This window comes from Hyperolius riggenbachi, chromosome 10 (assembly GCF_040937935.1).
Source record: "Hyperolius riggenbachi isolate aHypRig1 chromosome 10, aHypRig1.pri, whole genome shotgun sequence".
Taxonomy (NCBI): Eukaryota; Metazoa; Chordata; class Amphibia; order Anura; family Hyperoliidae; genus Hyperolius; species Hyperolius riggenbachi.
In genome coordinates, this window is record NC_090655.1 from 256169468 (window position 1) to 256193324 (window position 23857).

Here is a 23857-nt window from a genome sequence, read left to right on the forward strand (position 1 = left end):
CCGGGTCGCATCTACTTCCGGGTCGCGGAGGAGGTCTATGTAAGACGGCAATGCTGTCAGCCAGCGCACTCTGAGGTGGACGCGCTAGGAGACGGGCTGCTCGTTGGAGGTTCCCTCAAACTCACTCCACAACCCTGCTCGACGCAGATAGAGGTATGTGCGGGGACAGACACTGCGTGTAAGGCAGAATGTTTATGATACAGCCTAAGGTGGGAAATCTTTTGTTGCAGGGCAGGGGTATTTACTGTCTGTTAAAGACCAGGAACCTTACCCAGATTTGACTACACCTGCTTAAAGGTACAACCCACCTCTTATATGTTTTTTTATCCACCTATTGGTCACGCTCCTCATGGCTTTCCCTATTGTCTTTTAGCATTGCTGAAGGAGAATGGAGGATGCTGCTGCCACCCGCGAAACAGATCAGGCTTATGAAGATAGGTAGGCACGGTATTCTCATATAAATTCCTTTGAAATCATTATTTTAGGCAATCTTAGTAGTAACTAACAGAAATATTTATTTCTGTTTCTCTACTTCTACGCAGCCCGATTGAGCAAGTAGAAGATTCTGCAGCGCATAGGAAGGATTCATCCGCGCGATCCAGCAAATCAGGGAAATCGCAGTCTCACAAGAGGTCTACATCGGACTCCCGTCCGCAGAAGACCAAACCCTGCTGGGCATGTGGACTGATCTGTATGCCAGGGAAACTAGTATGCGTGGACTGTTTCTACTCTATTCCGATGGAGGAAGATCCTGTTCAGGACTTACCCGCACTAGTTCGCGATATTGTTCAGCAATCACTGGCAGAACACTCTGTGCCTCATGGTACTTTTCAAGACTCCAGAGGAGTGGAAGGTCCTTCCGGTTATGAGGGGCAGGATGAGACGGAAAATCTTACCGTGGGGTTTGATTTCTCTTTAGTGGACCCCTTTGTCAGATCGGTTAGAGAAGCCATACAGTGGGAAGAGCAGGAGGAGCCCCCTACAAAGATTAAACGATATTATCTGCACCTTAAAAAGAAACCAGTAACCTTCCCAGTAATGGAAGAGGTCACGGAGTTAATCCAGGAGGAATGGGCGAAGATTGATAGGAAGATGTCCATGTCCAATAAACTATCTAAACTTTACCCTATGGAAGGGGAAATTATCACTCAATTGGATACCCCGCCAATGGTAGACGCTTCTGTCATGCGCCTCGCAAAACATGTGACTTTACCATTAGAGGACGCTGTGTCCTTTCGTGAACCTTTGGAACGTAAGGTAGATTTTGACCTCAGGAGGATGTATGCGGCAGTCGGAGGTGCATGTAAACCGGCCATAGCCCTCACCTCGGTTTCTCGTGCAATTAGAGCATGGGCTGATAACCTGGACGGGGCGATTCAATCCAATGTGGATCGCAAGACCTTATCGAGTTCTCTGGAAGAATTCAGGGTGGCGGCTGACTTCGTTAGTGAAGCAGCATTTGATATTATCAGAGGAAACACTAGAGGCATAATTCATTCGGTTACGGCAAAGAGGGCATTGTGGCTAAGACCTTGGTCAGCCGACGGGAATTCAAAGACCTCCTGGTGTAAGATACCTTATGACGGCAAGAACCTTTTCGGCCCCCGAATGGATACAGCCATATCCAGGGTAACTGGCGGCAGATCGGGCCTTCTCCCCCAGGACAGGAGACAGAGGAGATTCAGACCTAACGATAGGAAATCATTTCAGAGCAGGCCAAGAGACTTCCGCCCTAAAAGGAGCAACCAGTCCTTTCGGAAGAACTGGCAGGGAACGCAGTCCACACTGGCGAAATTCAATAAACAACGTAATGCTAACCCCAGTGCGTCAACTAGCAAATCATTCTGAGGTCAGGTCCGCCTCTCTGGAGCCGGTAGGAGGACAGCTCCAGAGCTTTGTACACCTATGGGCGGAAAAGATAAAGGACAGCTGGGTGACCAATACGTTGGCACATGGTCATGCATGGGCATTCAAAGAGCATCCTCCGCATACACTTTTCAAGGCTACGGCAATTCCAAAGTCACCTCAGAAGGCGCAAGTACTCAGGGATTATATAGAGGATTTGCTTCTAAGGAGGGCGATTATACAAGTACCACCAGCAGAAAGATTCCAAGGGATCTACTCCCCTCTATTTTTCGTAGCGAAGAAGTCGGGTCAGTTAAGACCCGTCCTAGACCTACGCATACTGAACAATCTTATACTGCAGGACAAGTTCCGAATGGAGTCGTTGCAGACTATTATTCCAACAATACAGTTAAGGGACTGGCTCCTGTCGGTGGACTTGGCCGACGCTTACTTGCACATTCCAATTCGGAAATCATTTCAAAGGTATCTCAGGTTCGCTGTTGGAACTGCTCACTACCAGTTCCGGGTATTGCCATTCGGCATCTGCACTGCCCCCAGAACTTTCACGAAAATCTTAGTAACATTAATAGCATTGCTGCGTCAACAGGGAATCCATATTCACCATTATCTAGACGATATACTGCTAGTAGCATCGTCAGAGGGAGAGCTGTATCGACACAGGTCAATTTTGCTACAGACACTCAACCAGTTTGGCTGGCTAGTAAATTGGGACAAAAGTCAATTAGATCCAACCCAGTCAATTATCTTCTTGGGGGCGAAGCTGGACACTCGAGAGAATGCGGTATCATTGCCAGAACAGAAGGTGGCAAGGATAATATCGATGGTGACGGAGGTCAAGGAGGTAACATACCTATAAGCAAGACAGTGTCTGGCAGTACTGGGAACCCTGACATCGGTAATTTCCATGGTAAAATGGGCACGTTGGAACATGAGGCACCTGCAGAAAATGTTCCTCGATCAATGGACTGGAGTCGATTATCATCAGCGGATACTAATCTCGCCACACACCAAACAAAAATTGACATGGTGGCTGTGCACACAGAATCTCATGAATCACCATCAACTGATCATGGAACCACCAGTCATAATAACCTCAGATGCCAGCCTTTGGGGCTGGGGTGCCCATACGGAATGCCACTACGCACAGAGCAGATGGGAACAGAATGTAGCACAGGTCCCAGCCAATATCCTGGAGATGAGAGCTGCGTTCGAAGCCCTCAAGTACTTTGCAAGCGGAATCAGAGGCAGGAGAGTGTTGCTGAGGATGGACAACACCACCGCCGTAGCATACATCCAGAATCAGGGTGGCACTCGCAGCCGAACGCTTTTCAGGGAGTTAGAACCAATAATGGAATGGGCTCAACAAAACCTGCTACACCTACAGGCGGTGCACATACCGGGAGTGAGGAATCAGGTGGCAGACTCGCTAAGTCGCTCCTGGATAGACAACAAGGAGTGGAGTCTCAAGGAGGAAGTGTTCCAGAGCATCTGCGAAGCATGGGGAGTTCCCCAAGCCGACTTAATGGCCACCCCTTGGAACACCAAGTACCAGACTTTTTTCTCGAGGTGCAGATACCTGCAAGCGGTGGGTTGGGACGCTCTCTCACTCCCTTGGAACTTTCACATGGCTTACATCTTCCCGCCAATCCCATTGATACACAGGGTTTTGAGGAAGGTGCAGCAAGAACAGGCAATAGTAATCATGATAGCCCTCTACTGGCCCCGCAGACCATGGTTCCCGTTGCTGCAGAAACTATCTACCACGACACCGATCACTCTGCCTTGTGTAAAAGACCTCTTAGCGCAGAACCGATTAATTCATCCTCACCCGCAAATATTGAATTTGACGGCATGGAGGCTGAGAGGGGGAGATTACGGGAACTAGGCTGCTCAACTGAGGTAATAGACACTTTACTAAAGTCCAGGAAACCAACCACCAACAGTACATATCATAGGACTTGGAAGCGTTTCCTGCTGTTTCTGGAGGAAAAGGCGTTGAATATTTCCACCATTACAGTCAATTATATTCTAGACTTTCTACAGAGGGGATTAAGTTTAGGACTGGCCAACAGTACTATTAAAACGCAAATATCAGCAATATCAGCGCTCACGCATCACAGGTGGGCCGTGGAACCTCTGGTAGTCCAGTTCATGCAGGCCGTTGTGAAGATTAGACCACCGAGGTGGAACTGGTACCCTCAGTGGGATTTACCCCTTGTTATGAAAGGGCTGGCTGGAGCACCTTTTGAACCCCTGCAAGAGTGTTCCATATTCAACCTCACTCTCAAAGTAGTCTTCCTAACGGCTATTTCCTCGGCAAGGAGGGTGTCTGAATTGCAGGCACTTAGCTGTGACCCACCGAATACACAGTTCTTCCCGGACCGAGTAACCCTTAGACCAGTGAACGAGTTCATTCCAAAGGTGGCCACACAGTTCCACTTCAACCAGGAATGGAATCTACCATCCTTTTCGGACATCAATCTTGAAGCTCCTAACGCTCTGGATATTCCATTACTTCTAAAGAGCTATATAGAACGCACAAGGGAGTTCCGCCTAACTAGAAGGTTGTTTGTGATCCCTAATGGCTATAAGAGGGGTCACCCGGCGACGACCAGGACCATAGCCACATGGTTGGTCAGGGCTATTAAGATGGCTTACAGTATCAGAGGGGTTACACCACCTCAGGAGGTCACAGCCCATTCTACTCGGTCAATCGCTTCCTCTTGGGCTGCATTGGTGAAAGTGTCTCCAGAAGTTATCTGCAGGGCTGCAAACTGGACGTCGGAGAACACGTTCATGTCCCACTATAGAGTACACCCAGGGGAGCTATCAACGGTGGAGTTCGGTAGGGGAGTCTTATCTGCCATTAAAGATACTAGACTCTGTTAACTGTACTGCAAATTTCAAAGCATATATTTATATAGGATTCATGACTCCTTATGTAACATGATTGACTTGGCTTCACTATCTTCAGAAACCTGCTAGATTTCATGTTTGCTTGCATAAGCTCACTGGCTCCAGCCTGCTGATCACCTGGCATCTAACTGCTAAACAGCAACCAGTACAACTGCCATCTTCATGCAGCTTCCCTGCATCAGTGTTTTACTACAGCTTACATCTAGAAATATGCCTGAAGAAGGGGACTAGATCCCAGAAAGCTTGCATTATTTAACTTTATCAGTTAGCCATTAAAAGGTATGGCGCTAGTCTACTTTAGGGGACCCACCGCAAATCCCCATAGAGGATTTGAGCTGTGCTGAAAACGGAAAGAATTTCTGCTTTCAGCTTGTTGAAAACACCACAAGTCATATATCTTTGTAAAGCTTAGACTCTGCTCTAACGAATGATGCCACAGTCGGTGAGCAAACGCTGAAGCTCACCGCGTAGGAGGCGCCGTACGGGTTGTGTGTAAACACCGGTGGGGTTAATCCTTCACCACCCCAGCAGCTGGCAGCTATCAGTGAGGACAACTTACACCACGGACTTTGAGATGATCCATGACACCATGTTGCTGGATGGCAGGGGTGCCCTCCTGGCCTGCCGGATCCCGTGGTGTCCTGGCCCAGGGAAGGGTCACGGCTGATGATGATTCTGTCGTTGGCTGGGTATGCCCGGGGAACTATTATACGTGACTCACCAATTCTCCGGCTTCAAAAAAAAAAAAAAAAAATTTCTGCCACGCCCCCAGCTAACAATCCTTCCAATGAGGAGGGAGAAAAATATCAGAAGCACAAAACTAAGATGGCCGACGGAGCTTCGATCGCGGCGGATCGGCATCTCGTACGCGGTCAGTTTCAACTTTTGCTCACCGAAAGTGACATCATTCGTTAGAGCAGAGTCTAAGCTTAACAAAGATATATGACTTGTGGTGTTTTCAACGAGCTGAAAGCGGCAATTCTTTCCGTTTTCAGCACAGCTCAAATCCTCTATGGGGATTTGCGGTGGGTCCCCTAAAGTAGACTAGCGCCAAAGGTATTACTTTTACAAGACTTTGTTTTTTTCTACCTACATAAAGCATATATTTGAAAGTAATGTACAATTTATGTTCTGTTACTTATGATACGAATTAAACTTTTGTGTTTGATGCATAACTTGCCCTCCCTTTTATTTTATCTGTAGAGATCCCCGTAGTAAGGCTGCCATGGAAATGGAAAGGAAAACGGAAAATTGTATACTCACCTTCGATAATTTTCCTTTCCTTTCAAGGTCCATGGCAGCCTACGGAGGTCCCACCCTAGTTAATTCAGTCAGTAAGGGACTAGCAAAAAAGCACCTGAGAGGGGGAAGGGCTACAAATTTATACAGACAGGTCCTGTAGGGGTTAAGTGGCGGGATTAACCCCGTAGTAAGGCTGCCATGGACCTCGAAAGGAAAGGAAAATTACTGAAGGTGAGTATACAATTTTCCGTTATTTCTGAGGCTGGCAACACTGACGCGAGCACACAGGAGAGCAGCCTCTGTCAGCTGTGAGGAGGATGCTGGCAAATTGATTGCAAGGGACAACAAGCAGGTTAGTGCAGGAGACAAAAAGGTTTCAATACTTTTTATTGGGGTTTTTCAAATTTTTAAATGCAGCCATTTTCATAAAACGATATATCAATAACCGTATGATTATTACATCAAACAATGAACTATTAGACCAATTTCAGCAGATCAGAATAAAAACTATTATAGAACCGTGTATGCCATAAATCCTGTTCAACAATACAAGATGTATGCTAATAAACACCATAATACTGCTCGTTGTCTGTTGTTTTCCATGAAGCTGAATCCTCCAGTAACTGGTGGACTAAGATCCAACTAACAAAATTACTGGAAGTCGCATCCAACCTTTATAAAACTGTATTACAGTTAGATCATCATTTAAAGATTTTGATGATCTATTCTAATAAATATACAGTCTGTCTTTATATCTAGAATGTATGGAGTATTTATATCGCTACTATGTATCATCAAAATGATTAACCTCTAAACTAATAAACAATAAAAGCGGCAAAGAAAGAAAAAAAGTGCAGGAGACAAAAATATGCATTGTGTCTGTACAAAATACAGACATTGCTATATAATACAAAACTGGCACAGTAACTAAGGCCCGGTTCACATTAGCGTTCCCTGTCCGGATTCGCCGCGCCGGATCCGGACCGTATACTGTACAAACGGAACGTACGTTCCGCATAGCAATGCAAAGGCTATGCGGACGTTCACACGTGTCCGTTCCGTACAGTACGGAGCCGGACCGGATCCGGACTCCGGACACTTTTCCAACATGCGCTATTTTTTGGGTCCGGATCTCCGGCCCACGCACCCGGACCGGAGCCGGACCTGAGCCTGACAGCACCATCCGGAACACAGAAACCAATGGGAAACGGAAGGCACAGAACACACTGCCTACAAACACCTGACGTTCTACCCCACTTCCTATGCGTATCTAAGCGGCCATTTCGGATGGGGACACATGGACCAAGCATGTCTGGCGTGGAGCAGCAGTGACAGACGTGCTGGAGCTGTTTGGCAGAATGTCGGAGGTGGAGGTGTGGCCTACAGCAGAGGAACCTGATTCTGCAGGTGCACCTTCTGCTGACCCCAACATTTTTTTATTTAAATTTCGGTATTTTTTGCCCACGGATCCTGATGGCAGCCTGATGCATGCCTGATGCAAACGGACCACATCCAGATCGGATCTGGATTGGAACCGTACAGTTCAGATCCGGATCAGGTCCTGATTCGATCAGGATCCAGTCCGTTTGCATGGCAAAACGCAAGTGTGAACGGGGCCTAACAGTGTCTCACAAGGAACACATCAAAAATGAGAGATGAGAAAGAAAATCCTGCTCTTGTGAGATCCAGATGTGTGGCCTGATCACCTTAAATATAAGCTAAATCATGTATTCTCGAATTCCAAATACTTCGGTAACTTATACGGCTGCATTTACGCTCTCCCCCCCCCCCCCCCATTTGGGGCTCCCCCTTCCTTTCTCCCCCCTCCAGAACTAAGTTTTGTGCCCTTCTGGCAGCAGGCGGGGACTTACCTCTGCCTGTACCTGCCGCTTCCCCTTCACCGCACTGCCTCCCCTCCTTCTTGGGACACCTGGCTACCTATTCTGAGGACACCTATAGACTTGGTAACTGAACGGGGACACCTTAAGACCTGGCTACCTATTCTGGGGACACCTATAGACTTGGTAACTGAATGGGGACACCTTAAGACCTGGCTACCTATTCTGAGGACACCTATAGACCTGGCTATCTAAACTGGGGAAACCTATAGACCTGCCTACCTATTCTGGGGACACATATAGACCTGGCTACCTATTCTGGGGACACCTATAGACATGACTACCTACACTGGGGGCACCTTTTTTGGGAGAACTGCTGCCAGATTATCTGTATTTTTGGGGAACCGCTGCTGTCAGATTAAGTGTATTTTGGGGAACCGCTGCCAGATTGTGTATATTGGGGGAACTGCTGCTGCAGATTACGTCCATTTTGGGGGAACCACTGCCATATTATCTGTATATTATGTATATTTTTGGTGAAATGCTGTCAGATTTCATGTATTTTGGGGAGAAACACTATGGCAGAGCTCAAACTTCCCCGGCAGACTTTTTACAGCACTGCTAAGGTCATGTATATTTGGCCCCACCCATGACCACACCCACATTCTGTTGCATGACCACGCTTATTTGTTTGCCGCACTGTGCGCAGCGCAGGGATTTTTGTCAGTAAGAAAAATCCTTTGTCAGTAAATTTTTAGTCAGTGAGTAAAAAATAATGTGAAAGGATGGCAACACTGAACACCACTAGGTGGCAGCAGATCACTACCGACTTTTCATATGTAAGCCCGTCTATTGCTTAACACAGTTTAATACAATTTTAGCAGCCAGTGGTGTCCCTAGTGAGTCTTCTGCTTTTTTTTTTTTAATTTTTTAATTTATTTATTCCAACAGCACATCTCCTTTCCTCTCCCGTTCACCACTCAGTTCCCTCACCTAAGATGGCCGCATAAGCTTCCCTTATCATACTGCCCGTGCTCACGCATAATGATGACGTCAAAGGGTCGTCACTCCCCCTCCACCCGCACTGGACAGTGGACAGCAGCTTCCTCTGTAGTTATTTCCGCATTCCCCGGGCCTGGCTGCTGAGAGCTCGCGCTCAGGTAACTAGGTCTATTTATAGCTCCTCATTACACAGCCTCGCTGCTGACAGCATGCTTAACCCCTCCCAGTCTGTCTGTGCAATAGCTGGGCTGGCCATGGCCACTGTCCATTAGCTTTTGCTGCTCTGCCTTCACTGTTCCTATGGACCATTTATCCAATTCTAGCACCATGTCAATGGTGTGATAAATGGTTTACTATATCAGAAGCTTACTATATTAGAAATTGTCCTAGAAATGGCCCAGCATGCCCTGATGGATTCTCTGCTGCAAAGAAGCGACTCTGTCCTCCCATTGGAGGTACAGTACAAGCACTTGCACATTTGGTGGACTACAAGGCTAAAGATACCTTGGGCCTTGTTCACATCATACGCGCTTCCGTGTACATTTAGAAGCTCGTATGATGTGCTGAAACGCAGAAACGGCAGAAGGGCATAGACAGCCCTTCTACCATTCACATTTAGTGCACTGCGCAGCTAGGAAGCGCTTGCGTACTGCTGCCTGCATTTTGCCTGGAAGCGCAGAGCTGATCCCATCACTATCAATGGATGGGATCAGCAGGGCAGTGGCGCAGATGGCGTGCGATCGTATGCGTTGCGTTCGGAACGCACGGCCATCTGCGCTAGCTAGATGTGAACGAGGCCTTAGGGCTGCATAGCCTTTCTGGTAAAGTATCCAGGGCTCCTTAAAAATTGCAGCTGTCACTGAATAGAGGCAGCCACTCGCTTCCTGTGAGTGGCTCCGATACCTCTGCGGGCGGGACTTGCAGCAGCAAAACGGACCACTCTTGTCTGCACTACAAGTGAAATTAGCCTGTACTGTGCTGCACACGCTACCAGCAGCGTCATCGGAAGAGATACCCAGGAGTGCTTACAATCTCATGGGAGGACTGTGATGATACTTTTATCAGTAATTGTAAAGTGGAAGTGGTAACGCTGCATTCTCTTTTGTTTGCGTTCACATTCTTACTCATTTTTCCCAGGCTGCTTACTTGTACAGTACTGTATATCCAGCGCCGGTGCCATTCTTGTCTTACAAATGCAGGGCTGTGGAGTCGGTACAAAAATCCTCCGACTCACACTCCTCAGTTTATGAAACCTCCGACTCCGGGTACTCAAAATGGCTCTGACTCCGACTCATCGACTCCTTAGTCTAATACAGAGGTCACCAAACTTTTTCGGTCAAGGGCCGGGTCAACATACTTTAACCACTTCCGGGTTTCGGGTGGTTTGGATGATCTGTGCTGCGGGGGCTCTTCAGCCCGCAGCACAGATCAGATAGGCAGGGCGATCAGACTTCCCCCCCCCCCTTTTTTCCCCACTAGGGGGATGTCCTGCTGGGGGGGGGGATCTGATTGCCGCCGTGCTGCTGTGCCTAGCGGGAGGAGACCCCTCCGCAGCGCTATTCCTCCCTCTGCCACCTTCCCTCCCTCCTCTCTTCATTATGGGCTGCGCAGGACGGAAATCTGTCCTGCGCCGCCTCAGATAGGCTTCAGCCTATCAGATGCCGGCGATCCCCGGCCAATCAAAGGCCGGGGATTGCCGATCTCCTCTACGGCACTGCTGCGCAGCAGCGCCGTATGTATGTAAACAGCGGGGAAGATCTTCCCCGCGTGTTTACATTTACCCTGCGAGCCGCGATCGGAGGCTCGCAGGGTGTTCACGGAGACACCCTCCGTGAACTGACATGGAACGGCCGCTTCCATGGAAACCGCTTCAGGATTCAGGGGCGTACTTATGCGTACGCAGTATCCTGAAGTGGTTAAACTGCTGAACATACATAAAATTATGTTGAAAAACATTACATTGAATCTGGGTATTGATTCCCTCCAACCATGCCCGAAGTAGACCTCCCAGCAGCAGCAATTTAGTCATGCGGCGCCCAAAGAACATCCTTGTGCACCAGACAGTGAAGCATACCCAGGTGACAACCTGCTGTCCCTTTGGACAGTAGTGTCACCTGACGCAGAATTGGATTGGAAATGACTGCTCGTTGGCTTCTACAGTATGTGGATGGGTGGTGCCAGCACTGCTATTCTATATGCGGGCAGCCAATATTTAAAGATATAGTAGGACGTGTCTATAAGTTATAGATTTTGTGTTTGGGGGGCCAGTGAAAAAGCCTTGGGGGCCTTAGTTTGAGGACCATTTGTCTAATACCAGGGCTGTGGATTTTGTACAAAACTCACCCGACTCAGACTGCACAGTTTATGAAATCAACGACTTCAACTCCGGGTACCCAAAATTGCTCCGACTCCTCAACTCCAACTCTGACTCCTCAGCCCTGTACAAATGTTATCAGGCATCAATTCACCTGCAACCAGCCTGAAGAGAGCAGCAGACCATGCAGTTGACACATGACGCATGCCCCGCCCACTGTTTACCATATCCAGAGTCAGCGTCACGTAGCGGCCAAAAAACCTGTTTACTATAACAAGTTTTATTATATCCAGGCTTAGTATAAAAGGCGTTGCTCCCATAGACTTATAATGGAGATTGGCCAGGACCTGGAGAGGTAGTTTACTGTACTAGAATGGTTACTATACCTGCTTTTATTATAACGAGATTATACGTTATACTATATATGGTTTTATAGGGATATCATTTATTTATTTTATGTAAGTATTTATATAGTGCCAACATATTACGCAGTGCTGTACAACAGAGCATATTGTCTTGTCACTAACTGTCCCTAATGCTGGGAATACACAGGTCGTTTTTGCGGCAGATAGATGGTTAGATTGATAATTTCTGACATGTCCGATCTCCCGTTCCACCGCTTTGCCGTCCGATTCCTGATAGAGGTGAATGAAGAAAGATAAGAAAAACGAGCTGAAGATAAGAGAATCCACTGCAGAATCAAGCAGAAAAAACAACCCTTGTATTCCCAGCATAATGCACGGGTCGTTTTTGCGGCTCGATTTCTCCACCCGATTCTCTTATCTTCCGGCCGTTTTTCTTTTAAATAATCTTTATTTAACAGGGATCATGAACAATACAATACAATATTGGAACTGGTCATCGCTCATTTCCAGATACAAACCCAATCGCAATCTCAGATCTGCACATGATCGTCTGTTGTCCTCCTCTAGAATCACCTCCTCACATTCACGTTTACAAGATTTTGCACGCGCTTCACCCCTCCTCTGGAATCCCCTCCCACAACACATCCGTCACTCACCAACCTTTGTTACTTTTAAACGCTCTCTAAAAACTCATTTGTTCCAACAAGCATATGCGCTACCTTAAGCCACTTCCCTTTGTCCTAAGACCAAATTGCACTCCTACTAGGTATCTTAAAGCACACTGCCTTTATATATTTTATCATACACTACCCCTTCTCTTGTTTCCCCCCATTCCATTTAGACTGTAATCTTGCAAGGGCAGGGCTCTCTCCCCTTTTGTGTCTTGGAAATTATTATATATTTTATTTATCACGTTACTTTTATCACTGTCATTACCACTTCTGTATTTTGTATTCTATATGCTGTATCATTTTTTTGTATTTTGTCACTAGTTATGTATGTTGTATATTAGTGTACACCATTGTCTGTATTATGTACCCCATGTTTGTTTCTTACTGTGTACAGCGCCACGGAATATGTTGGCGCTTTATAAAACAACAATAATAATAATAGTAATCGCTCAGTTCAAGTACACCATACAATATGTATATAGTAATACAATAAGATTGAATATATAAAGTCAGCGCAGGTCTATAGTAATACAGCTTTCGTCATTTTCTGGTATACAGGATCTTCAAACAAAAGGGTAAAGAAGCAAGGTTTAGGGCCTGTTTCCACTACACGCAGATTCTGCATGCAGAAAACGGACTCCAATGAATGCCTATGGGAAATCTGCATCAGAAAAATCGCGTTCAGTGGAAACAGGCCCATAGACATTCATTGGAGTCAGTTTTCTGCATGCAGAATCTGCGTGTAGTGGAAACAGGCCCTTACCAGATTCCAACAACCCACATTATAAGGTTGTAAACGAGTTTGATAGATGGTCCGCAGAACTTTCAAATGGTGTCGTTTCACCAGCGATGTTGCACACCACAGATTCCTCCGGAATATAGTAGATATCCTGAGGTCGCAGAGACTCGCCAAAGGGTAGTCCAGTAGGATAGTGACATGAAAGAGATGTATGGCACATCTAAGTGTAAACCGTCTTTATTACATAACAAGTAAAACAGTTTAAAAACAAGGATAAAGGAAAACTCACATACGGGGCACGTGCACTGGGAACCCCGAAAAAGTAGCGTGCATAAAATGGTCAATAGAAGACCTCAAATAAAATGGTGCCGCCTGTCGCCTTCCCGACCGGTTTCGCAATCTTGCGTCATCAGGGGAGAAAGGCGACCAGGTGGCCAGCACCAACTTTATAACATTTTTTAATTAAAAAGTGGGAGTGGTTAGGCTCCACCTTATTCAGACTACACTAGTCAAAGGCAGAAAGCATCAAACATGAAATAAAACATTGTGACAAATTGCATTGTGTCAGAGGGAAAGTAGCAAAAGATCTCTCAGATAGTGTGAATAAGAAGAGGTGAATGCAATATTACCTGCATATTCAATTCGTAGTAGGCTAGTTAAGGCTAAATTAAAAGCTAGATTGATTACTATGCCCTAGGGCATGTCTTTCCTATGTAAAAACTTCTTTCTAGCTGAAAAGCAGGCACTTCCTGTACCGGAAGTAGTCACTGGAACTCAGGAAGTAGGCTTGCACTCCACCAGGGTCAAGTGGAGCACAAGTTCTTCCTGTGAAGGAAAAAAAACAAAACAAAAAAAAACAATGCGTATGCAATGACGCATACGATCATAAAAGCGTAAACAATGAAGCACATAGCAGTGCAGTGCTATGTGCTTCATTGTTTACGCTTTTATGATCACATCATATCATACAGAGTTATTCTCCAGTGAAGTCTGGTGATTATGTGGTGATCACTGTGCCCCCTCCTCACTCCCTGATATCTGTGATACACAACAACCAGAGGTTTCTGGAAGTCGTCAGGAAGATGATGGAGCTGCTGACAGGAGAGGTGAGTTCTGCTGGGAATCATGTGACATTATCCAGTAACAACAAGGGGTGTGTGTTTGGCTGGTGACTGTATCATTGTGTGTGTCAGATACCCATGAGGTGTCAGGATGTCACCCTCTATTTCTCCATGCAGGAGTGGCAGTATATAAAAGGACACAGGGACCTCTACAAGGACACCATGATGGAGAATCAGCCGCTCCTCACATCACCGGGTAAGAGGAGACTTTTCTTTCGCTGTAAAGGAGAGAGCAGTATAGAGGATTCACCTAGATCATTATCTGATACACACACTGACTCAATACATTGGTGTTGAATGATCAACCAAAATAAGGAGCGTTGCTTAATTAACTTAGAAGCAGCTGCATTAGTGAAGTATCACAGTTATAAGTTTGTCCTTCTGGATGATGAATCAACCCCATTGTCTCCATGTGTTTCTTGCAGATGGATCTGGTAACAGAAACCCACCAGAGAGGTGTACAGGTCCTCTTTATTCCCAGGATTGTCCACAGGAAGACCCCACCATCCCCCACTATTATAAGGTAGGTGGGACTGAGGGTCCCCAGAGACAATTGTGTGATGTAATATTCCCGGTAGCATCTTTAAAGAACATCTGTAATGAGAAAAAAAAAAACAAACATAGTTTAACTTACCTGGAGCTTCTACCGGCCCCCTGCAGATGTCCTGTCCCGCGCCGGTACTAGAAGATCCTCCAGTCCCTCGCCACAGCTCACTTTCTTTTTTTGCCGACTTACAAGTCGAAGGCCACTGTGTCTGCGCGACCCTGGCCGCATGCGCCCACGCACCCGCTCAGTACAAGAAAACCTCGTACTGCACGTGCACAGGACTCTCCAGGCGATGTGAGCGGGAGCCCATTGGCCGGCGACTGAAGGAAACAAAAGCATGCCGCGGCGGGGGATCAGAGGATTGTTTTTGTCCCGGCGCGGGCACAGGATGTCTGCAGGGGCCGGTAGAAGTTAAAACGGTTTTCTTCCCCCTCTTTACAGGTTTCCTCTAACCAATTTTTTCACCTATACAGTATATCTACATTCTCTGTGACTTCATCAAAGCCACAAGGACATAGGTATACGATTTTACCTTGTTCGCTCCCCCCCCCCCCCCCCCGGCACTTTTAGTTGCATTACTAATTGGTGAAAGGGAACATGATCCCTTTAAGCCAATTGGAGACCCCCCCACAGGTGAGCAATCAGCGGTGATCCTTCACCTCTCCGTGGCCAGATTGCATAAAAAACACCCTTGCAAGCAGCCTCTCTCACCTTGCCTTGATCCTGCGATTATCCTGCAGCCAGAGCTTCCATTTACCGCTGTGCACTCAGCCCTGTGATGCCAAAGATACGGGGCACAGCTTGATGACGTCATTAAGCCGGGACACGGATATTCATCATGGGGCTGAGTGCAGAGCAGTAAACGGAGGCTCTGGCTGCAGGATAATTGTAGGATCAAGGCAAGGTGAGAGAGGCTGCTTGCAGGGGAGGTTTTTAAGTGATCTGATCATGGGAGGGTGGGGTGTAATGACTGACTGGCATGGGGGGGGGGGGGGGCTGGCTATCCATAACAGGGGATGGGGGGAATATCAGAAAGCGGGTTGAAATCTTTACTGGGGGACATTTGGGTTACTGGGAGGGGGGAAACTAATAATGGGGGCAAATCTGGAGATTCTGGGGGGGGGGGGGGGGGGGCGCATACCCTAATACTGGAGTCACATCTGGCTGTTATGGAGAGGGGGTGCTAATCCTGAGGGAACATCTGGCTATAATGGGGGAACGTCACACCTGGGGACACATCTGGCTGTATTGAGGGACGCTGATCCCTGGAGCACATCTGTCTTTCTATACCGGGGGATGGAAAATACAGGTACACACCTGGCTAAACTGGGGGGGGGGGGGCTAATATTGGGGGACACATCAAGCTTTACTGGGGGTGGGCTGATGCTGAGGACAGATCTGGCTTTCTACCCCTCAGCATCAAACTGAGAAATGATGCATTTTTTCATTTGTTTTCCTCTTTTTCACATTAAAATGCATAGAAAATGAAATTTTTCATGCAACAAAATGCCCCCCCAATGAAAGTCTAGTTTGTCCTGGAAAAAAAACAAAAAACAATTTCTAGATCATTTTGGTGTAGTGAGTAGGGATAAAGTTATGGCTGATTAATTAGGGACATAGCTAAAATGTCAAAACTGCGCTGGTACATAACGGGAAAATGAGGTCTGGAATTTCATATCTTAAAGTATGCGCCTGCGCTGCCATGTCCTCGCTCCCGCTGTTGTCACCAGGAGTGTATTGCGCAGGCCCAGTATGGTCTGTGCCTGCACAGTACGCTCTTGGTGACCTCAGTGGGAGAGAGGACATGGCAGCGCAGGAGCAGTGGTTTTCAGACTTTAAAGTCTGAAATTCCAGAAGTGAACCGGAGACAGGGCCGGAGCATCGGTGAGTGGCTGCGCGGGCACAGGATGTCTGCGGGGGACCATTAGAAGCCCCGGGTAAATTCAACTCATTTTCCCCTGACCCCCCCCCCTCTGCAGTATTCCTTTAAAGAGGCAGTGTAATGACATACAGGTGGAACTCGAAAAATAAGAATATTGTGCAAAAGTTCATTTATTTTGGTAATTCTACTTAAAAGGTGAAACTAATATACTGTATGAAATAGACTCATTCCATGCACAGCAAGATATTTCAAGCCTTTATTTGTTATAATTTTGATGATTATGCTTACAGCTTATGAGAACCCCACAATCTCAGACCATTAGAATATTGTGAAATTGTTCAATATCCTAGGCTCTGAGGGATTGATTCACTATCACTATAGCTCCCCTTACTGCATGCGTAACGTGCCTTATCAGAGTTAACATGCCTTATCAGAGTTAGTGTGCCTTATCAGAATAGAATAGCGAGTGCTACGAACTTATGCCTGCTAATTGGCAATGACGAGAGCTCCATTCATTCTGCCCTGAGCTCCTGCGGGTCCAATCACTTTAAAGGACATTATCCCCGCACTTTGATTGGCCCAGTAGGCACGTTAAGGGTGCAGTAAGGGAAGTTATAGTGATAGTGAATCAACTCCAGTGTCAGAATTGAATCAGCTTATTAATCCAAAACACCTGCAAAGGGTTCCTATTTCATATATTAGTTTCACCTTTTAAGTTGAATTACTAAAATAAATGGACTTTTGCATAACACTCTCATTTTTTGAGTATCACCTGAATAGTAGAATGTAGCAGATCATTCAGGATACACACATTTTTTTTTACCCTAATTCTTCTGCTTTAGCATCAGAATCACGTCCTCTCCTACCTAATAAAACGCAAGTGTCTCTGCGTCCCATGTCCCCGTGTATGTGGTTTTTTTTAGCAGTGCGCAAGTGCAGGGAGGGACACAGAGACACTGAGGAGAGCCAGGGGAATGACGCAGCGGGGGGCCCGGAGGGGCGGGCGTGTGTGCGCAGCGGGTGCGGGCGGGCGTGCATGTGCGCGCGCAGCAGATAAACGGTGACAGACCTAGCTCGTTTTTAAACAGGCTAAGGTCACTAGTATTGTATATATTGCGGTAATATGCAGGTATGTAAAGAATCAATCAAACAGCAGAATCTTTAACAACTACAGATTAGATATGCTTGATTAAAGTTTAACAACCACACTTACATATTGAAGCAGTTCCAAAGAGTGCATAATAGTGCTTTTAAAATCCCCCATTCTTTGGATACTGAGTTAAAGTACAAACTACCTGCTCTAATGCAAACTCAGATGACTAAGCTAATAGTGTGCATACACTGTGCCTAACCATGCCAGTAATTGTAGCAGATACTGTACAGCCCCATTAATTGACCAATACATTTCATACTTGCTGTCTCCTATATTACAGTATATTAGTATTTAACCCCTCCTCCCTTTCATGTTTAGCCTAGAATGATGAAGACAATTAAAGAGGAAAAACAGACATATGTGAGGAGTGATCAGCAGTCTATGGAGGAGGGTGACATGATGGGGGCAAGTAAAGAGGAAGAAGATACATATGTGAGGAGTGATCAGCAGTCTATGGAGGGGGGTGTTATGATGAGGACAAGTAAAGAGGAAGAAAAAGAGACATATGTGAGGAGTGATCAGCAGTCTATGGAGGAGGATGGCATGATGAGGATAAGTAAAGTGGAAGAAGAAAATACGTATGTGAGGAGTGATCAGCAGTCTGTGGAGGAGGGTGACATGATGGGGGCAAGTAAAGTGGAAGAAGAAGAGACATATGTGAGGAGTGATCAGTGGTCTATGGAGGAGGGTGACATGATGAGGACAAGTAAAGAGGAAGAAGAAGAGACATATGTGAGGAGTGATCAGTGGTCTATGGAGGAGGGTGACATGATGAGGACAAGTAAAGAGGAAGAAGAAGAGACATATGTGAGGAGTGATCAGTGGTCTATGGAGGAGGGTGACATGATGAGGACAAGTAAAGAGAAGAAAGAAGAAACATATGTGAGGGGCGATCAGCAGTCTGCAGAGGAGGGTGACAAAATAACAAGTAAAGAGGAAGAAGAAGAGACGTATGTGAGGAGTGATCAGCAGTCTATGAAGGGGGGTGACATTATAAGGACAAGTAAAGTGGAAGAAGAGACGTATGTGAGGAGTGATCAGCAGTCTATGGAGGAGGGTGACATGATGGGGACAAGTAAAGAGGAAGAAGAAGAGATGTATGTGAGGAATAATCAGCAGTCTCTGGAGGAGGGTGACATGATGAGCACAAGTAAAGAGGAGGACACTGTTACAGAGGACAGAACAGGTGAGTAATCAGCAGTAAATATAGAATAATGTATATCTGTATTGCTGTTATGACGGTCACTGCTCACAGACTGGCCATATTAGGGGTTATGCTAGACATTATTATTCTTGATTGTACAATATTTGATGACCGCTTACTAACAATAACCATACAGAAGACACTCTGATGGATTTGGATCAGTCTGTTCTGTTCTGTGGAGAGGGGAGGAGGTGGATGAATGAGAAGCAAGTAGAGGAACAATGTGCTCTGGGGTTGCTGTTTATAGCTCCGGCATTCTAGATCTATAAAGGAACCTTGAGGTGGTTAAAAAAAAAAAAGTTACTTACCTAAGGAGATTGAGGCCTTTATATCCTCCAGAGACTGCCCACATCTTCCCCAAGCGTGGCGCTGCCTCAGATCCAGGCCCGTTTTTAGGGGTGGGCGTGCCAGTTTACTCCCTGGAGACACAGTGGGTGGGGGAGGGGCAGCACGCTGGGACTCAGCCACAGGTGGATGGGATGCGGACTCCTCCCTTCCTCTCCTCGGATCCCCCTCCGTGTTCCAACCATTTCTGATATGTGTGAGCGATGGGATGAGGTAAGTGGAAACTAACTTTCTGGACTCCAAGCGGAGATGACGTAACACCGGGCTCCTCTGTCTCTAGTGCCTATTACTACTTCTGCTAATCAGGAAGTAGTCCCAGCGTGCCACTGCTCCCCCCCTCCTTCTCTGTAATTTCCCAGCCGGGGGAGGGGAACCCATAGCTGGCTACCTATACTGGAGCACCTATGCCTGGCTACCTATACTGTGGCGCCTATAGCTGGCTACCTATACTGGAGGCACAAAAAGCCTGGCTACTTCTACGGGAGGCACCCATAGCGGCTTACTTATACTGGGGGCACCCATAGCTACTTACCCATACTGGGGTTACCTATGTCTGGCTACCAGTACTGTGGCAGCTATAGCTGGTTACCTATGTTGGAGGCACGTATGCCTGGCTACCTATACTGTGGCGCCTATAGCTGGCTACTTATACTGGAGGCACCTATGTCTGGCTACCTATACTGTGGCGCCTATAGCTGGCTACCTATACTGGAGGCACCTATGTCTGGCTACCTATAATGTGGCGCCTATAGCTGGCTACCTATACTGGAGACACAAAAAGTCTGGCTACGTCTACGGGGGGCACCCATAGGGGGTTACTTATACTGGGGCACCTATAGCTGGTTACCTATGTTGGAGGCACGTATGCCTGGCTACCTATACTGGGGGCACCTATAGCTGGCTACCTATACTGGGGCACCCATGCCTGGTTACCTGTACTGGAGGCACCCATGCCTGGCTTACCTATACTGGGGCAGCTATAGCTGGCTACCTATACTGGGGGGCTAAATACTGCTTCGCAAATAATGTTCTGAAGCCGGGTAGAGGGGTCACAGCAGAGGTGACTTAGTGTTACCAGCCTGTAATAAGCTGATAATGGTCACTGCACATTACTGTACACAGACTGGTCACAGTATGTCGGGGCTGGTTTGGCAGAGTGTCATGTAGCTGGTGGTCATAGCTGCAGTGGTGACAGGATATGATGAGGTGGGATCTGTCTGGGGTCTCCACTCCCTGCAGAGTCATCATCATTAAGCGTTCTATAATTTAATGTGTGAAAGCTTCTGGTTCTGATGTCTCCCCGCCCCCCACTGATCTGCCCAATAAGGGCTGCAGTGTGGCTTCTCATTGGACAGAAGGATGGGAGGAGAGATGTGGCTATACTGTATACAGGTATACCCTGGTTAAGGATGAAATAGGGATTGTAGTTCTTAATCTGAATCTGTCCATAGTCCATAGGACATAAACACTGTGCCATCTCTTCCCACTGTACCTCCAGTGTTCCCTTCAGTGTCCCTCTCTGTCCCTCAATGGCGTCTCCTCTGTCCCCCTGTGCACCACAACAAAATTTAATTTTAGAGAGTAGTGGTTAGCACTCTTGCCTTGCAGTGCTGGGTTCCTGGTTTGAATCTAAAGTATCATCTTGGCTGCATACCATGGCTTTGCATTGAGGGGGGGGGGGGGGGGAGTTTAGGTACTACTGGGCGGAGTGTCTTAGTGTTAGGCACCATCAGGGGGGTCTTAGAGTTAGGCACCACCAGTGGGGGGTCTTAGGGCTAGGAATCAGTAGAGGGAGGGTTCTGTGTGAGAGTAGAGTTCGGTTTTGCTGTAGTAAAATATTGGTGAAACTTACTGATATTTTACTATCGCAATCCAGCAGTAGAATATTGCTAATTATTGCGCAATATTCTGCTAGCGACAATCCCCTGCACCCTTTTTTCCAAGCGCTTTTATTTCATGTTTGTCACAGATGACTCTTCCAACAGTGAGGTTGTGTGGGGTCAGCCAATCATCGGCTTGTGTCTGCAGAGCGCAAAGCAGCGTAGGTCCAGCATGGCACAACATCCGCAGCACAGCATGAGACTGTCAGACCTGCAGGAGGACTCAGCCAAGGAAGAGATTGCTGAGGAAAGAGTAGGAGGAGAAGAAGAGGCTGGCATGCGTGCAAGCCATGGCGGTGGCACTGACCCTGCTTAACAGCCACACAGTCCTTCTTTCCACACCATCGCCACCATGTTTACCCAGTGGTCAGTGAAGGTTATGTAGCTTCCCTGCCCATGTTTGGAAGACCATGTGTCTGTGGTACGATTGTCCTTAGCCCCATCACTGTGTGCCAGAGATTGGTTGGTCCAGGATGCTCGTCTTAGAAAAATATTTTCCTCCTGGTTCTTTACACTGTGTTGCTGCAATGGCTAACATTTCTTTAAAGGCCTCAGATTCAACCAGCTGGTATGGTAAAATATGGCGCACTAGCAGTTCTAAGAAGCCAGCAGTCAGAGGTTGGGCAAGGGGGTTATTTGGCACTATCATTTTTTCCCCGTCCAACATTTTTGGGATGGAACGCTGAGTCTCTGCTAATGACCATGGAGTGGGCGGGTCGGAGGGCAGAGTGGAGGACATCTGGGAATGAGTGAGAGAGGAGGAAGGGAGAAGGCAGAAGGAGGAACACAAGCAGGATGGCTTCCGCTTTAAAGGACAACTGAAGTGAGAAGAATATGGAGGCTGCCATGTTTATTTCCTTTTCAGCAATACCGGTTGCCTGGTAGCCCTGCTGATCTATTTGGCTGCAATAGTATCTGACTAACACTCAAAATAAGCATGCAGCTAGTCTTGTCAGATCTGACAAAAATGTCAGAAACGCCTGATCTGCTGTATGCTTTTTCAGGGGCTATGGATAATAGTATTAGAGGCAGAGGATCAGTAGGACAGCCAGGCAACTGGCATTGCTTAAAAGGAAATAAATATGGCAGCCTCCATATCACTCTCGCTTCAGTTGTCCTTTAACTGCTTCTTTCCTTAACCTCCCTGGTGGTAGCCCCAAGTCCAGCTCTGGTTGGAAAAAAAGCAGCCAGGTAATCCTGAGGCTGACTCGGGTAGCCCCTGGGAGATACAGGAAGACAGCGTGGCAGCGTTTCAACTCACCTCCTCCAGGATCAAATGCCGGTCGGCATTCATCTTCCGCTCCTTGGAGGATCTGGATCCCTCAGGTGAGATTGCTGCTTGTCGCCATGATGACAGACGGTGATTTCACTATGGGTTTACAGCTCCACCCGGAGGATGGAGGTAGAATTGCAGCGCTGGATTCCAGGGAGGTGAGTAAGTGCAGGGGCTGCCAAAAATCTCTCTGTGGTGTGATTTTTTTTTCCCCCCCCTGGTTTTACGATCCAAAAGCATGTGAAAAAATTGCATGGCTTTTAGACCCTAAAAAACGGAAATCATCATATCGCCAGGAAGGTTGAGGGCTTCATGCCACTGGCCTTTGTTATGGGACTCCAGGTGCTTTCTCTTTGAAGTTATTCCTGCGTGGGTGCTGGTCTTCCCACGACTAATTAGTTGCTGACATGTCATGCAGATGGCTTTGGTAACGTCAGAAGTTTTTTGAAGCGTTTTTTTTCAAAGCGATATCAGGCACGTGCCTAGCGTTTTTTTTTTAATTATTATTATTATTTATTTTTATTAAAATTATTAAAAAATGTTTTACAGTTTGACCTAAAAGTTAACAACTGTACCAAAAAAGCGCTTGAAAAAAAGCATTGACGCTGAATCACCTCAGAAATGCTGCAGGACCAGTGTTTGCATTTCTCTAAAAATTACATCGCTCTGGTGTGATCCAACTCACACAAAAACATAAGCCAATCGCTTTTCAAAGCGATCAGAAGCCCTCTAGGTGTGAACCAGCTCACAGTCTGAACCCTCTATAACAGTAATTATAGATTGATGTTATACCTTGAATGAATCAAAGCACTCAGTGTATGATTTTATATAAAAAAGAATGTATTTGCTTATCATACGGCTTATATACAAAATATGAACAGTTCCAAGTAGTGTTTCCTTCTAACAGTATTCCATCTCATCAAGGCTTTATAGCGTTCATCAATCTTCTAAGCACATTCAAAAAAGAAGATAACAGTTGTGTTATGTAGAATAGGATCAAAAGTAGTCTCATCTGTATCAATAGCAGTGTATCTAGTAGCTGTGTAACACTTGTACTAATCTTCTTAAAGAAATAGCATGAAAAAAATCTTCTAAAAAAACTTCTTGCTAACATCTTAACAGAACTCAATGCTGAAAAATTAATAAAGTAAATCACCAGAATATTAAGCATATTACCCCTTCTCTGTCATCTCTTCAGCATCTAGAACCACGCGTGGGAAGGTAGCTTCTGGCTTGTAGCTGAGTAGTGTCTTTTAGGAGATATTCTGTCTGGGGTGTCTCTGAAAGCTGTCAAAACCACCTAATTTTATACCCACTGCATCAAATATGGCTACCTAATTTGGAATTTCCCTCAACCTCTGTTCCTGATTGTCTGAAATCTCCATGTGTCAATCTTTATCATGTTTTGAATACCTAAGCAATAATATTTTGGTTTACAAATTCCTTGTTTAAAGGACAACTATCCAACTTAGCTTAAATTTGAAATGCCGCGTATACTG

At 46.5% G+C, this 23857-nt stretch overlaps 1 pseudogene; it reads left to right on the forward strand.

Moving 5' to 3' along the window:
• Positions 1-23857, forward strand: part of LOC137535331 (zinc finger protein 850-like) — a 58753-nt pseudogene that overhangs the window by 27242 nt on the left and 7654 nt on the right.